Consider the following 15,019-nt stretch of genomic DNA (forward strand, 5'->3'; position numbering starts at 1 on the left):
TTTGCATTTGATTCTTTAGTTAGATGTTGTTGATTCATTCATAGTTCTGTTTAATGTGTTTGTTAAAAAATACATTTTCAATTTTCATTCATTTATTAGTTGTTTAATGCATTTTTCCTTAATTTCCTGTTGTTTTCACTCTGTTTTCATTCATTGCACAGATTTTCATTGTTTTTGCAGTAAATTTCTGATTTGTTTTGTTTTTCATTTTCCTGATTTTGCGACTTTCTTGATTTCATGTTCCTCATTTTTTTGAATTCAGTAATTCAATTGTCGTTATGAATTTTCTGCACTTGTTTGATGTTCTGCATTTCAATTAATTCATCGCATTGTCTATTGAATTTTTTTAGTTATTTCCTGTTTTACATTGTCTTTTAATTTTTTGTTTTCAATTCAATTGTTTCCTGGTTTAATGCATCGTTTGATTCTTGTTTTCTATTTCAATGTATAGTCTGATGTTGTTTTAAGTTTCATATTTTGTTTCAATTTACAATTGATATTCTGTTTTTTTTAGTTTAGATTCATAAGTTCTGAAATTTCTTGTTTTGATCATTGAAATTTCTTATTAGCTTTTGATTTTCTGCTTATTCATCTTTTGATTTTCCGCAATTTATAATTTCTTTTGTGTAAAGTTCTGTTTCAGCATAATTCGTTGCATTCTTTTCTTTTTCTGCAAAATATTTTTTTTGTCATTTATTCATTACATTTTCTGTGTTAATTCAATTTCTTTTAATTTCCAGTTTCTGTTTTTCAACTCATTTTCTTGTTTTCTTAGTGAATTACATTTCAGCTTTTCCTGTTTTGTGTACTTTACATTCTTGTCGTTCATTTGTATTTTTGTCCTATATTTTATTCCCTGAATTTGCTGTTTTGTATTTTCATTCATTAATAATCTTTTTCCTGTTGTCTTTATTCAATACTTCTGTGTTTTCATTTCAATGCATGTTCCTGTTTTGCATTTTTATTTTTTATTTTTTATTTTTTTCATTCCAAAGTTTTTGTTGATTAATTCCTGAATGTCCTGTAATTTTTTCTGTAATTCCCTGTTTTTACATATCTCAGTTTTTAATTTCCTGTTTACTTTCATTTCAGCATGAGTTTAATTTTTTTAATTCAATATCTTTTGATTTACTGTTGTGTTTTTTTTTTAGTAATAGTAGATTTCTATTTTAATTCTTGTATCTTTTCTCTCTGTTTTCCGATTTTGTGTTGTTCCTGTTTTTACATTTTATTTTTCTGTTTTAATACATTCTTTTATTGTTTCTCTTGTATTACATTTACTTTCTGTTTTACATTCATTTTTCCTGTTTTTTTTTTACAGTAATTTCATGTTTCCATCTTATTTTACATATCATTTCCTTGGTGTTTCAACTTTTCAGTTTCTGTGTTGTTAATTAGGTATGAGTTGTAATTGATTACTTAGTCGTGTTTTTTTTTATTCTTAAGACTTACTTAGTTAATTGTCATTAGTTTAATATAGTTTTAATGGTCATTAGATTCTTTTGATGATATCTTTCAGTGTTATTAGCATTTAGCTAGTTTAATATAGGTTTCTATTTCTATCTCTGGTACTGCTCGTGTTCATTTGATTTGTGCAGAATAGCACAGGAGTGGAGCAGAAGCGATTGAGTGACACGAAAAGAGCAAGAGTAGAAGATTTTTGACTTTTCAGTTTAGAGTTAGGAATTTAATTCTGGGTTTGTAAATATTGCTTTTTACGCCCTCTGCGAAGGGTATTCATTTGTTGTAATAGTTAGTTGTTCTTATTTTTCTAGCACATTATACATTTTATATTTCGGCAATAAAGAATAGTTTAGATTTGTGTGCTTGAATACAAAATATTTTCGTTCCCTGAGTTCGCCCCGGTCTCATCCACTAGTGAGAATCGGTTTTTATTATTTGATGTCTGGTTTTCACATGTTCTTTATTTAAAAATCTTTTTAAAATTACAACGATTTAAAAAAGAAGATATCAGTTGTCCCCCTCTGAAAACGGCGAGTTTTTTAAATTTTTTTGAACTTCAATTTTAAGATTTTCAAACACTTTCGAAAACCAGTTGAAGAGCTTGAAAAAGCTCAGATTCTGCGGAGAGGTATTCCCTTCAAAATCTTTAAAAGGCCCCAATTTGGACTCCTACGGAGGGATATCTCTGGAATTCCCTTTTTATTGCCTCTCTTCCTTCCTCCCAGCAGAAAATGGACCCACGACTCCGGCTTTCTCAATCTCCCGAATCCCCCTGCTTTTCCTCTTGTCTTTCTTCCTTCTCCAGACTCTCTCCTCCTTCTATCATCCTTCGACGGATCGATCAAGGACAGCCAGAGAGAGTGTGATCCTCCTTTTTCCTGGAGATTCGATCCAACACTGAAGGAAGAACCTCTATCAATCGGTTAACGGTGAGTTTTCTTTCTCTACTCTCCTTCGTTTTGTTTTTACTCTTATTCCCTTCCTAGATTTCTCCATCCTCCCCTCTTTGTTTTTCATTGATTTAATAGAAAGCAATCTCTGTAATACCGAACTGCTAGTATAGCAGCCTCGAATTACAGATGCTATATCAAGGGAATGATCACGTTCTAACATTTGATTATATGTTTACATTCAACTTTTGATTTTCGATGACATTTGATTTCAATTTGCTTATCTTGCTCATCATCTCGCCACTGCCTGAATATTCTCTCTGATTTGCTGAACAGAGGTCAATTCAGACCTTTGTCACTGGCTGACTATTATCAATAACATCACTTTCCTTAAGAATCGGCTCAAGCCTACGGTGATAAATGTAAAAAGATCATTTTGCTCGAGGTAATTCATTAATCGAGTTACAAAAACCGATTTCTTTTGTCTGTGTTATATCCTCATTAGTCATTTTTCCCCTTTTTCAAATAGCCGTCATGTACTGTCGTTATCTCTCTTTTTCATTTCATCATCAGTTACACCATCATACCCCGACCTCACCGGCGTCCTCTCTGGCACAATGTCATCTTCTCTGGAACCATAGAAGTTGGCAAGGGTAGATCATGTTGTATCCAGAGTTTGATTTGTTCGCAATAATGTTGCCTTACACGATATTCATGGCCATGTTATAGTACAAGACCTCTCTTTGCTCGGTAAGAGATCGTGCCACCGGGATTCTGGCATCAGGGAAATAAAATGGGATACCTCCAGTTGTTAGATGCTTGATGCACTTGATGTTGTTTATCTAAGAATACTACTAAAAAGACATTCACTGTTGTCTGTGATGAGATTAGGCATGTTGATCATGGATTCTATCTCCAAAATATTTCAATTTTCCATTTCCTATAACACTTACCATGATTCACATGGGATTTTCTGGCGCTGTTGCATTCATTCTTGTTCCTGTTCTCAAGGTTGTTGAACATGTCAATATGACATTGGAAATATATGCAACTTGTGTGATTCCTATCAGCGCTTTCTTTGCATCAAGCCCGTGGTTTGGTAATACTGTTTATCTGCATATTTCAGTGGCCTTCATACAAATGCTTAAAGCCCTTATGCCAATTGCAACTTTCCTAATGGCTGTTATATGTGGCACTGACAAATTGAGTGTACCAGGTGATGGGTATATTTGCAGAAGTTCTTAGGCTTGTCTTAACTCAAGTCTTCCTTCAGAAGAAGGACTTGGCACTGAATCATATTACCAACTTGTATTACATAGCACCCTGTAGTTTCCTGTTTTTGTCTGTGCCTTGGCCTTTGTTGAAGAAGCCTGAAATGGAAGTTTCACAAATCCAGTTCAACTTTTGGAATTTTTTTTTCTTTTTGAATGTTGTTTGTGCTTTAGCATTGAATTTCTCAATATTCCTGGTAATTGGAAGAACTGGAGTTGTTACCATTCGTGTTGTTGGTGTTTTGAAGGATTGGATATTGATTGTTCTCTCAACCGTCATCTTTCCAGAATCAACAATTACTGGCCTGAATATTATAGGCTATGCCATCACCCATTATTTTATTCACTACATAGGCATGATTCACTGTATATTAACAGAATCATTTGTATATAAATGGTCTGTTGCTTTAACCCATCAGTAACCCCTGAGCCTATTATATTTAGGTAACACATATAGCACATGTCCTGCATCTGTTTTCCAAACCAGTTCGTTGATCCGTTCACCATGATCTCTCACGACTTCATTTTTTTTATCACTTGTTTTATTTCCTGTAACATCATCCTAAGATCTGTTTATCATTTTGCATATCACTAGAAGCATGACCCATTCCTGTACAATACATTCATGGGCATCCCCTTTAGTCATTAATAGCATAGTTGAATTAAAATCTCGTGTCACTAGTTGCATTTGTACTGTAGCATCTGTATTTTATTTATGTCATCTACTATATCATCATCCTTTATACCTTATATTACATATCATTTGTCACTTGCCACACTCATGTTACTATTGCCTATGCTTTCATCCTTTGTACTGATATATTTACTGGTATATTTGTATATCATCCATCATCTCCTATGTTGCACAATACCCACCATTTGAGTTTTTCACAACATATCAGGATGTATATCATAATACCTGCATATATATTATACTGATAGTTGCATACAGGCATTTAGGCACTTTCCTGTGCATTCCATTCAGGCTTTTGACATCAACATGTGCATTTCTATTATAATCTACACATAATCGTAGGTGTGTTAGTATTAATATGAGATTTCCAATTTCTCTTCTATATGCTGCATTTCTTGTACCAACTCTCATTTGCAGGAAAGTCTGGAAGGCGCCAGTTCTCTTGATTTTTTCTTTATTTCATTTTTTTTTCAACAATGTAACAATCAAATGTAAATTTGGAATAATATTTATTTTTACTGCTTAGATTAGGATGCATATCATATAGTTTGAATTCCTGCTATATCCTGATTATGTGATTCATGCATTTTATTTCAAAATCATTGTGTATGAACACGAATGGCACGTGCACCAACTCTTAGGGAGTTGATGAACTCGGTGGAGTCCATATTTACGGCCCTAGTTGTAATATGGACAAGACCCAGATTCAGCATCTTTCTACTAGTCATACTGAGCCTACACTCTTAGGCTATCTTCAAAAGCACATCATATTTTCAATTTTACAAAATATTGTGAATTAAATCAATTAAATTTTAAACATGTTCACAGCCACAATCGGCATATCTAGAGAGTTTACTTTGGTTTAATACACATTTTTCCAATCAATTCTTCAGAATTTTTTTTTGGATATCTTTATCAAGGTGCAATCATCCATTCAAATCATCTACATCATGAAATTATCCGCATTTTCATGCTTTTCTCAAGAAAATTCCATTCTAAGGAATCGATTCCTCAAGTGACTCTAAAAATTTCCAAAGTTGAATTTTCTTAAGCCAAGTTTTTCATGTTTTTCCTAGAAAACATTCCTTTCCTAGAACTTATTTTCTACTCTTCAAAGGAAATTTTCTAGCATCTTCAAAACTAAAAACCTATTTTCAAATATTTCAAGACTATGATTCTCAAAATTTCAATTTCCTGAATTTTGATTCTCCATTTTCAAAAGAATTTTCCTATGAATCTTCAATCATTTTCCAAAGAAAATTCTCACAATTGAAGTTTTCCTGACAAACATTTTCCCTTTCAATATCTATCTTTTCTCAAGAATTCTTTCTATTTTTCCAGGATTCTCATTCCTTCATGATTTTCCGAAACCTTAATAAACTTTCTTGAGATTTCAAATCCTTTTATCAGAGTTTTTCTGAGAAATTGATTTTCATCTTTTGCCTTGGAAATATTTCCAACTCCAAAACATTTTCTAAGCATGCATCATAATTTTCAACCTACATTTTACCAAGTTTCATAGCACATGCCTGAATTCTCTGTGCATTTAGGATAAAACACAATTTTGATGATTTAACTAAGTCAAGCACATATTTGATCCTTGGTTCGATTACCCCTGTTAAAGGCGGCAGAAACGGTCAAACCTCGTACTGACAGGTCGATCCCCATCCTATGGATTTTCCCGCTATTTTCAATACGGAGGCGAGTATTTCAAAACAGTTTTCAAACTCTGGTCAAGTTTGACTCGCAGGATCGTTTCCCCTCTCTCCTATAGGGAAGGGAAAAATTTTGCGACGATAACAGGTTTGGCGACCGTGATGGGACCTGTCCTTGTCTGATCAAAAGTGTGCTTGGCTTAGTTCAATTATCGAAACTGTGTTCCAAAAAGGTCAGCTCTTTACTTTTTGATATCATGCGAACCTAGGAGCCTAGATTATGACCTAGCTGACATTGATTGTATATAGCTTAGGCATGGTTTGGTAGGACCAGAATGAGGAGATATTTTCATGCTCACATAGACTTAGGTCTAAACACAACTCTCCTCAATTTAGGATTTGAATGCAAACAATGTATGCATCTTTAAAAGTTTTCAAAATCTATCTCTCTAGGATTTAGAGCCCTCTATTTCTTGCATGTGATCATTTTTCAAACCTCCCTTACCTATCTTTACCCGGTCTTCACGTTGCTGGGCTCTCTTCCAGATTTGGGACAGAGCCTCACAACTGGGCCACTTATTTGGGTTAACGCCCCCCTACCACATACTAAGGGCCACAGTCTGAAGTATATCGGTAGGTGCTCAAGGATGTTGGAAAACCTTACCTTAGAATGAGAGTTGAAATTCTATGCCACGTACTTCGGGTCTCAACTCGAGTATATCGACATAACTGGATTGAACAAAGATTATCTAAACCTAGAGTTAGGATTAGGATCCCACAGCTGCTTTTCAAAATGATGCATCTAGAGTCAGCCTTTTAGGGAGTGTTGTATGTGCATGAATGTATGTGCAGGATGTGACTGTTTGTATTATCTTTATTCCTCGCATATTTTCCTCAAAAACATTAAACCGTTTTCCAAATATCCATATTCTCATCTTTTTTTTCTCAAACCCTAGACGATTTTCCCAAAACATCTAATTTTCCTCAAAACTTCAGGTGATTTTTCATTCTCTCATTCTACTCGATCTCGAATTTTCATCTACATTTTATATTCTGCCTGCAAATTTTTCAAAATTTCCTATATTTTTCCTAAGTCTGATTCTGAGTCTCTCTCTATTTTTCAGTCCGATGGCATCCAGTCAAATCGATCCTATTTTTCTTGAAGGTCACATCTCCTATGAGGTGCGATAAGGTCGTCCTGAACCTCGAGCCCTTAACACCAGAACTTTTATTCCTCGGTGATACTACTCATGGCTCAAAAGCTTTTCTCGCATGTTCCCGGACCATTTGAGCGAGTGTGGATTAGAAGTGGCATCAGCAATAGGAAAGCAGACCATCAACGACAACTTGATCCATGCAATGGCAGAGCGATGGAACCCACGTATGTATACCTTTTGGTTCCCATGGGGAGAGATGACCATTTTAGTGGATGAATTTTCAGAAATCATGGGATTACCAGAACCAGCCGGTCAACCAGGAGATTCGTTAGAGCATCAGTTTCTGATCAATGTCAAGGTTTTGGACCCTCGAGATTCCTCAGCTCGTATGACAGGCCATCGATCTTGGCCCCTGATCCAGTTGGACGGAAATGAATTTGTCAATTTGCCTGAGTTGTACCGTCAATACGGGACAATTCGTCAAAGTTGGCTCACTATCAAGAACAGTCAGAGAAAGAATTCAGAATGCAATGGTTTTATGCACTGTAGGATTAGCCCTCTTCCCAGATGGACAAAACTACATAGATATCAGAATAATCCAGCTCATGAGAAGATGGGGAAGTCGACAGACCAACCGTCTCTCCATAGCCATGGCAGCGCTCGCTTTTCTGTACCGAGGTTTGACTCATTTTTCACTTGGAGATTACATTCTTGTCGAAGGATACATCTACGCGCTTCAATCCTGGTTCTTCCAGCACGTCCCAGCCCGAGCCAATTCTTTCAGATACAATGGCCAAGAATTCCTCCCAGTGGCGCAATACCGGTCCATGATCGACAACATTCAATAAAATGACATCGTCTAGGACTACTTTGATCAACAACTATCTCCTCCCAGATATATATATATGCTTATGGCAAGCGGTTCAAATTGTTCGGACCATTTTTCTACACTTACTACCAACCGGAGCGATGTGTTTGGCAGTTTTCCCAAAGACAGCAGTACATCAAAGCTCGACTACTATCAGGGGCTATGGCAGAATTTGATCTCACTTCCGCATAATGGTCCGGGGCATATCATTCTGCCCGCTACAGCTGGGATTCCTTTGTTACTCTCAAATTCTTTTCTGGTCCTAAAGTGTCTGCCGACTATCATGAATGGTGGCAAATTGTTTGTCCTCCACCTCTTTGTCAAGATTAATAAAATCATATTTTTCTCCTTCCAATAAAATTTTCTCTCTTTTTCTCATGGTTTGACAACCTCGACTAGATAACAAGGCACATTTTCCGTTGTTTATTTTTTATGACAACAAAATTGTCGCAATCTCCGCGACGACTCAATCCCTAGTTATGGGATACTTTTTTCAAATTGTCTACCATATTTTCAGCAAATATTTCTTCAAAGAAACAAATTCCCTCAGAATCTAATCGGATCTTTGTCCTGTAGAGACCATTCAGTCCGAGTAATCAGAGAGCATTTGTAGCATTTAATGATTCAGACAAGATCAGGAAGAAAAACAACATCATCTCAGTACTCATCAGCTTCAGAAGAAGAGATGAACTCCTCGCGTTCAGTCAGGAGCCAGGGTCAGCAAGAGGACGATGGCATAGATCCGCAGATATATGCCATGTTCCAGAAAATGATGAACAAAATGATGAGTGAATAGGCCGGGACTAGTTCAGAGAAGAATCCATTTAGGCAGAAGTTCCACGGTCACAAGGTTAAGAAATCCATAAAGACTTCCCAGAAGCAGGTTCAGCCAGAAGAAATCTCAGATGAAACAGAATCAGCAGAAGACACTGACAAAGAATATGAGGTGCCCCCAACATTTCAGAAATATGGCCAAAAGCAAAGGGGTGCCCGCAAACTGAAAAGTCAGGTCACAAAAGATCCATTGCAAGCACAGTTCAGGGAAATGGCCAGAGTTGTCAAAGATCTACAAGCCCGGGACAAGGGCTAGAAAGTCTTCACTAGCGAGGACTTCTATGATGGCCTAGAAGGGAATGATGATCTCGAAAACCTTCCTCGAAAATTCATCAAGTTCGATGGTTCTGGCCACCCCAAAGCACATCTCGCCATGTTCTTTGCTGAATGCTCTAAGTTCAAGAGGGACAATAGAGCACTATTTCTATGCTTCCCTCGCAGCTTGGAAGGAGTTGCAGCTAAATGGTATGCTGAGCATATCAATCCCATCGAGCTCAAGGAGTTCAATAAAGTTGTGAATTTGTTTATTGAACACTTCCTGTTCAACACGGAGGCGCTCCCAACATTAAGCCATCTCTGCAATCTAAGGCAGAATGAAAATGAAAAGGCAAGAGATTTTATTCATAGATGGAGGTCAGCTTGCAACAAAATGAGGGATCCCATATCAGAAAGGCATGCTTTATCGTTGATTCTCAATAATTTTTCGCAACCTCTGAGAGGATTAATCTCCACTGCACCATCCAGGACTTTTATTGAGCTGACTGAACGAGCCAAATGGCTCGAGCTAAGCGTAGAGAATGGAGTCTATGAGGGCTTCACATTTTCCAAGAATAACCCCCAAGGTGAGCAGAAAAAGAAAACTCACTTCACCTACTCTGCCAGCAACAATAACAATAATCGAAATCATTACAAAGGGCAGAAGAAAGATTACTGCTATGGCACAAGCAATGTAAACAACAAAGGTGATCAGAAAGGGAAGCCTGCTCCTCAATACAACAAGTCCCTTCAGCAAGATCAAGTGCCAAAACTGTGCAAAAAGACCAAACATGAAGGATGGAGCTACGACAAAAAATTCACTTCTCTCGACCAATCACTCGAAGATGTGCTCGAGTATATGCTGACGAAGGAAATAATCAAGTTTCCAAGACTGGCTGACCCTTTGTGCCTATGGGGAAGTGTTATCAGCGAAAATTTTATTCCTCCCTCCCTCTGCGAGAGTGAGAAGAAACGATTCTGTGAGTCAAACTCGACCAAAGTTTTGAAAATGGTTTTGAAAATTACTCACCTCCATTTTGAAAATTTGAAGGAAAATTCCATGGAATGGGATCCGTCTGTCGGTACGATGTTCAACCGTTCCTGTCGCCTTTACCAGGGGTAATTGAACCAAGGATCAAATGTGCGCTTTGACTAAGTTAAATTATCTAAATTATGCTCTATTTTCCTAGAATGCACGAAGAATCAGGCACGTGCTATGGAATTTTGAAAAGATGCAAGTTTTGAAAGGATGATGTTTGCTTGGAAAGTTGAAATATGCTTGGAAAAATGATTGGAAAAGTACTTGAAAATAGAATTCTTGGGAAAATCATTGAAGTTCATTGGAAATCACAAATTTGCATGGGAAAATTAATACTCAGGAAAACTTGGACTTTGGGAAAATCGATTTTGAGATTTTGATTTCTTTTCTGAGGTAATGTATTTGAGAATTCTGAGAAAATTAAGAAAGCTCATTGGAAAATGATTTTGAAATGGAAATTGGATTCTTAGGAAAATTAAATCTTTGAGAAAATTGGTTTATGAAAACTTGGGATTTTGAAATTTGAGAATTTTAAAACATTGGAAAATCTTGATTTGAACTTGGGAAATACTTTGAAGTTTCATGTGAAAACTTAGGATACTGAGAAAATCAAATCCTGAGAAAAACATGAAAATTTTTTAGAAAACTGATTTTTCTGAAATGGAATTAAGAAACGATTTTGAAAATGATGCAAATTGAATGAATGAATGAATTTGAAAGGGGATTTCATTGAGGAGTTGGGAAAACCTTTTTGAGTTTTTGAGAAATATAGTGCATTTTTGAAGTTAGCCTAAGAGTGTTCGCTGAATGTGGCTAATACGAAGATCATAAATCTTGGTTTTCTTCGTATTCCGACTATGGCCATAAATATGAATCCCACCGAGTTTATAAACTCCATAAGAGTTTGTGCACATGCCATTCGTGTCAACCATAGTAAATTTGGAAAAATATGCATGAATGATACATTCAGATATTGAAATTTTGCTGAAATTAAACTATATGCAATGCAGTCCTATTATAAGCTAAAAAAGTAACTCTTATTCCAAATATTACATTGCTTTTGACATTGAATTGAATAAAACAAATAAATAAAATGGTTAAGTCTTCCTCTTGAATGTTCCTGCAAAACTAGAAAACAATGTTAGCACAAAAATGTAGGTTTTTCTGAATTTATCCAAAAATATTGGAAATTATCAGATATTATTCAGATATAAACCCAGAATCATACTACCTCTGATATAAACATGATAAATAATGAATAAATTTCGAAAATAAGCTTGGAAATTTGAAATTGGGGTCAAAATGACCGAAATGCCCCTCATGACCTTGAAATCAAGGTTTTCTGAAAGAAATTTTATAAATTTTGGAAATTTGAAAATCAAATGAAATAAATCAAACATAATATGATGAAATATGATGATATGCATGAAAATTTAGAATTAAAGATTGACATTTCGAAATTATGGTCAAAATGACCAAAATGCCCCTGATAACAAGACTATATGTGATCATCGCAAAAATTTTCTTGTTCTCTTGTTGGTTTCTCTCTCTTCCTTCTCTTTCCCTTTTCTAACCTCTATTTTCCTCCTTTTTAAAGGGAGAAAAATAAAAGAAAGAAAAAGAGAGAGAGAAGAAAAAAGAAAAGAAAGAAAAAAAAGAGAAGAGGAACTCTTTTGCGAGTTTTCACTTGACCTTAATTTGAAAAGTATTTAGCAAATAACTCACCTCCGTTTTGAAAATTTGCGAGAAAAAGATGGAGAGACGGGATTCGCTCGTCGGTACGAGGTTCGACTGTTTCTGGCGCCTTTACCAGGGGTAATCGAACCAAGGATCGAATCTATGCCTTTTGCTTTGCCTAAATATAATCTAAGCATTTATTCTAATTCTAAATGCACAAAGAATCATACTTGTGCAATGTAAGGATGTATGCTCTTTTGGAAAGAATGTTTTGAAAATTTTCCAAGTTATTCTGAGATGAATTTGATAAGGGAGTGAAGAAAATGATTTGAATCTAACTTTAAAACTTGAGATAGATCAAAGAAATCCTAATTCTTTAAAGTAGATCAGAGTTGGAAGAATAAATCTTGATTTTGAGAAAGAATGATTTTGAAGCTTTGAAAGGAAATGAAGTTTCAAAGTCAGAAATGGACTTTGAATTTTGAATTTGAATTTAGGAATGGAAATGAACACTTGAGATGGAATTTGAATTTGGATTTTTAAGTTTTGGAATGGATCTGAGATAATCAAATGGTATTTTAGGAATAGAAATGGATTTAGGGAGTTTTGGATGAGATCCGAAAATGGAGTTGAATTTGAAATATAGAATTGGGAATGGAATTGGATCTAGAGATGGATTTAAAATCTAAAATTTGAGATCCGATAAAAATTGGGTTCTGGATCCTAAGATGGATTTGGATCTGAAGTCTGAGATCCAATGTAGAGTTGGATTCTGGATCCTAAGATGGATTTGGGTCTGAAGTCTAGAATCCCATATGTGAGATGGATCTGGAGTCTAAGATGGATTTTGGATCTGAAGTCTGAGATCCAATGTAGAGTTGGACTCTAGATTCTAAGATGGATTTGGATCTGAAGTCTGAGATCCAAGGTGAAATTGGATTCTGGACCCTATAAGGAAATCGGATCTGAAGTCTAAGATCCGAAGTGAAATTGGAGTTTGGACCCTAAAGAGGAATTGGATCTGAAGTCTAAGATCCAATATGAGTGTTGAATCCTGGATCAAAAAATGGATTTGGAGTTTAAATTCAGAAGATGAATCAGGAATCTCAAAGTTAATTTGAACTTTGATTTTGATTGGAGTTTTTTGAATAAAATGAATTTGGAATTTCAAAGTCAGTTTGAACTTTGAAATCTGATTTGAATTTTGAATATAAAAATGTATTTTGAGACCTCAAAGTTAAATTGAACTTTGAGATTGAAAATGAGATTGAATTTCTAAAAATGATGGATGAATTGGATTTTATAAGAATTGAAGATAGATTAAGGGAGATATTTACATCACTTGGATCTTTTGAAAAAGGAATTTTGAAAATATGGTGCAGTTCTATCCTAAATGATGAATGAATTTAAAGAATTTTGAAATTGGATTTTGAAAAGCTATCTTATTCTTAAACAGAATTGAAATAAGATTGAAGATATAATACATCCTTGACTATGGTCATTGGATGTATTATATAATAATCTATATTTAGATTCAAGTGAAGAATAAAATACATTTTGGTGCTTTTATAGAGTTTAAAATGAAATTAACTCTCAATATACCCTGACTATGGCCATTGGTATATATATTGAATTAATCCCAAGTTAAACTCTAATAAAAGAAGGAAATATTTGAAAATATGATGATTTTTGAAGAGGATCCAGTGTGGATCCAATGTTATTTTATAAAAGATAAAAATCCTAAATCTTGTTTACATCCCGACTATGGCCATTGATGTAAATCATCAACTTAGGACTAGTTTACCTCTTATGAAATGGTGCACGTGCCATTCGTGTTGCCATTTGTGAGAATTTTGAGAAATAAAGGAAAAATGCATGAAGAACAAGTAATTCATGATATTTACAATGCTCATTCATTCTATCTAAGACAGGAAATGTAAATTCTCATTAAAATCTAACTATTACAACTCATAAAATCAAATTTACAACTTCAAATGATAACTTTTATCCACATATTTCCTGCAAAACACTCGATCAGTATAAAGATAGAAGAGAATTTGCCCATATCATATGGATTCCAAAGATGCCAATGATAAAGTACTCGCATGCTTATCCTATGCTTAACTTCCAATGAAATAATATAGATAATAGAAAGATGACTTAATGTATTTATATATATATATATATATACATATGTATATATGCATATATATATATGTAAATCTATACACATATGTATACATGAATACGTGCATATGTATATATACATATATATATTCATATACATAGGTGGAATAGTGTGCTGGTGGACATATGGGCGATGATATTAGGAATATGACATGAATGCAGATAATATAGGGACTGGCGCAGCAAGGTGCTGCTGGAATAATCTGGAATGCACTGCCCCCCCCCCCCCCCCCCCTTTCTTGGCTATGAAGATTAGTGAGTTTCAGCAATGCTGTTGAGCTTGGCACCCATATCTCTTCTAAATTGTTGTTGGTGCTGAGTCAATTCTTAATTCATTCACAAATGAACCATTCTCGCAGGGTTTTTAATACACAGACTGTGAACCTCACTGTGGTCCCGTTCAGAACAGAGATTGTGAGTCTATGATTTCAATTCAATTCTTAAGCCATATTTACTGAAAAAAAAAATAAAAAAACAAACAGTGGCAATAGATTTCAAATGTAATATAAAAGACAATGATGCTAATTCGCAGAATTAAGCTAACTTGCAGGAAAAAAAATGGATAATACAAGAAACGCAGTCATGTAAACACACAGTAGATTCATATAAAACAGAAAATCTTATAGAACTACTATATGATGAAACAAGAAATTAAGCAAGAAAAGCTACTAACTAAAGAAACAAAGAAGTTAGTGAATATCGAGAGCAGAGAAAAAAAAAATGAGATCAGATTTATGCTAGAATGGAAATAGGAAATGAAGAAACGAAATGCTGTAGGTGCTGTGGCAAAGATGCATGGGGGCTGAAAAACTTGCTGCCAATAAACAGGGGCTGTTATGTAGACATTACACAGGGTGTTGCACCGCAAATGGTGAGAGTGATATGAGTGCAGAAAGGTGGTGACAGCAAGATACTATTGTATAGACATGCTGTGAATATGAGATGGTGTGATCCTAAGGAGGCATGTGATAACCGGACATCAGTGTTGCTACAGTGGCTTTTGCAGGAGATGGTTGGGACTGACATGC

At 35.1% G+C, this 15,019-nt stretch overlaps 1 pseudogene; it reads left to right on the forward strand.

Moving 5' to 3' along the window:
- Window positions 1-3,368: 3,368 nt before the first annotated feature.
- Window positions 3,369-4,143, forward strand: LOC149837773 (putative sugar phosphate/phosphate translocator At1g48230 pseudogene; annotated as a pseudogene).
- The last annotated feature ends 10,876 nt before the right edge of the window (window positions 4,144-15,019 follow it).

Source organism: Nuphar pumila, chromosome 5, assembly GCF_984573655.1.
Source record: "Nuphar pumila chromosome 5, dmNupPumi1.hap1.1, whole genome shotgun sequence".
NCBI lineage: Eukaryota > Viridiplantae > Streptophyta > Magnoliopsida > Nymphaeales > Nymphaeaceae > Nuphar > Nuphar pumila.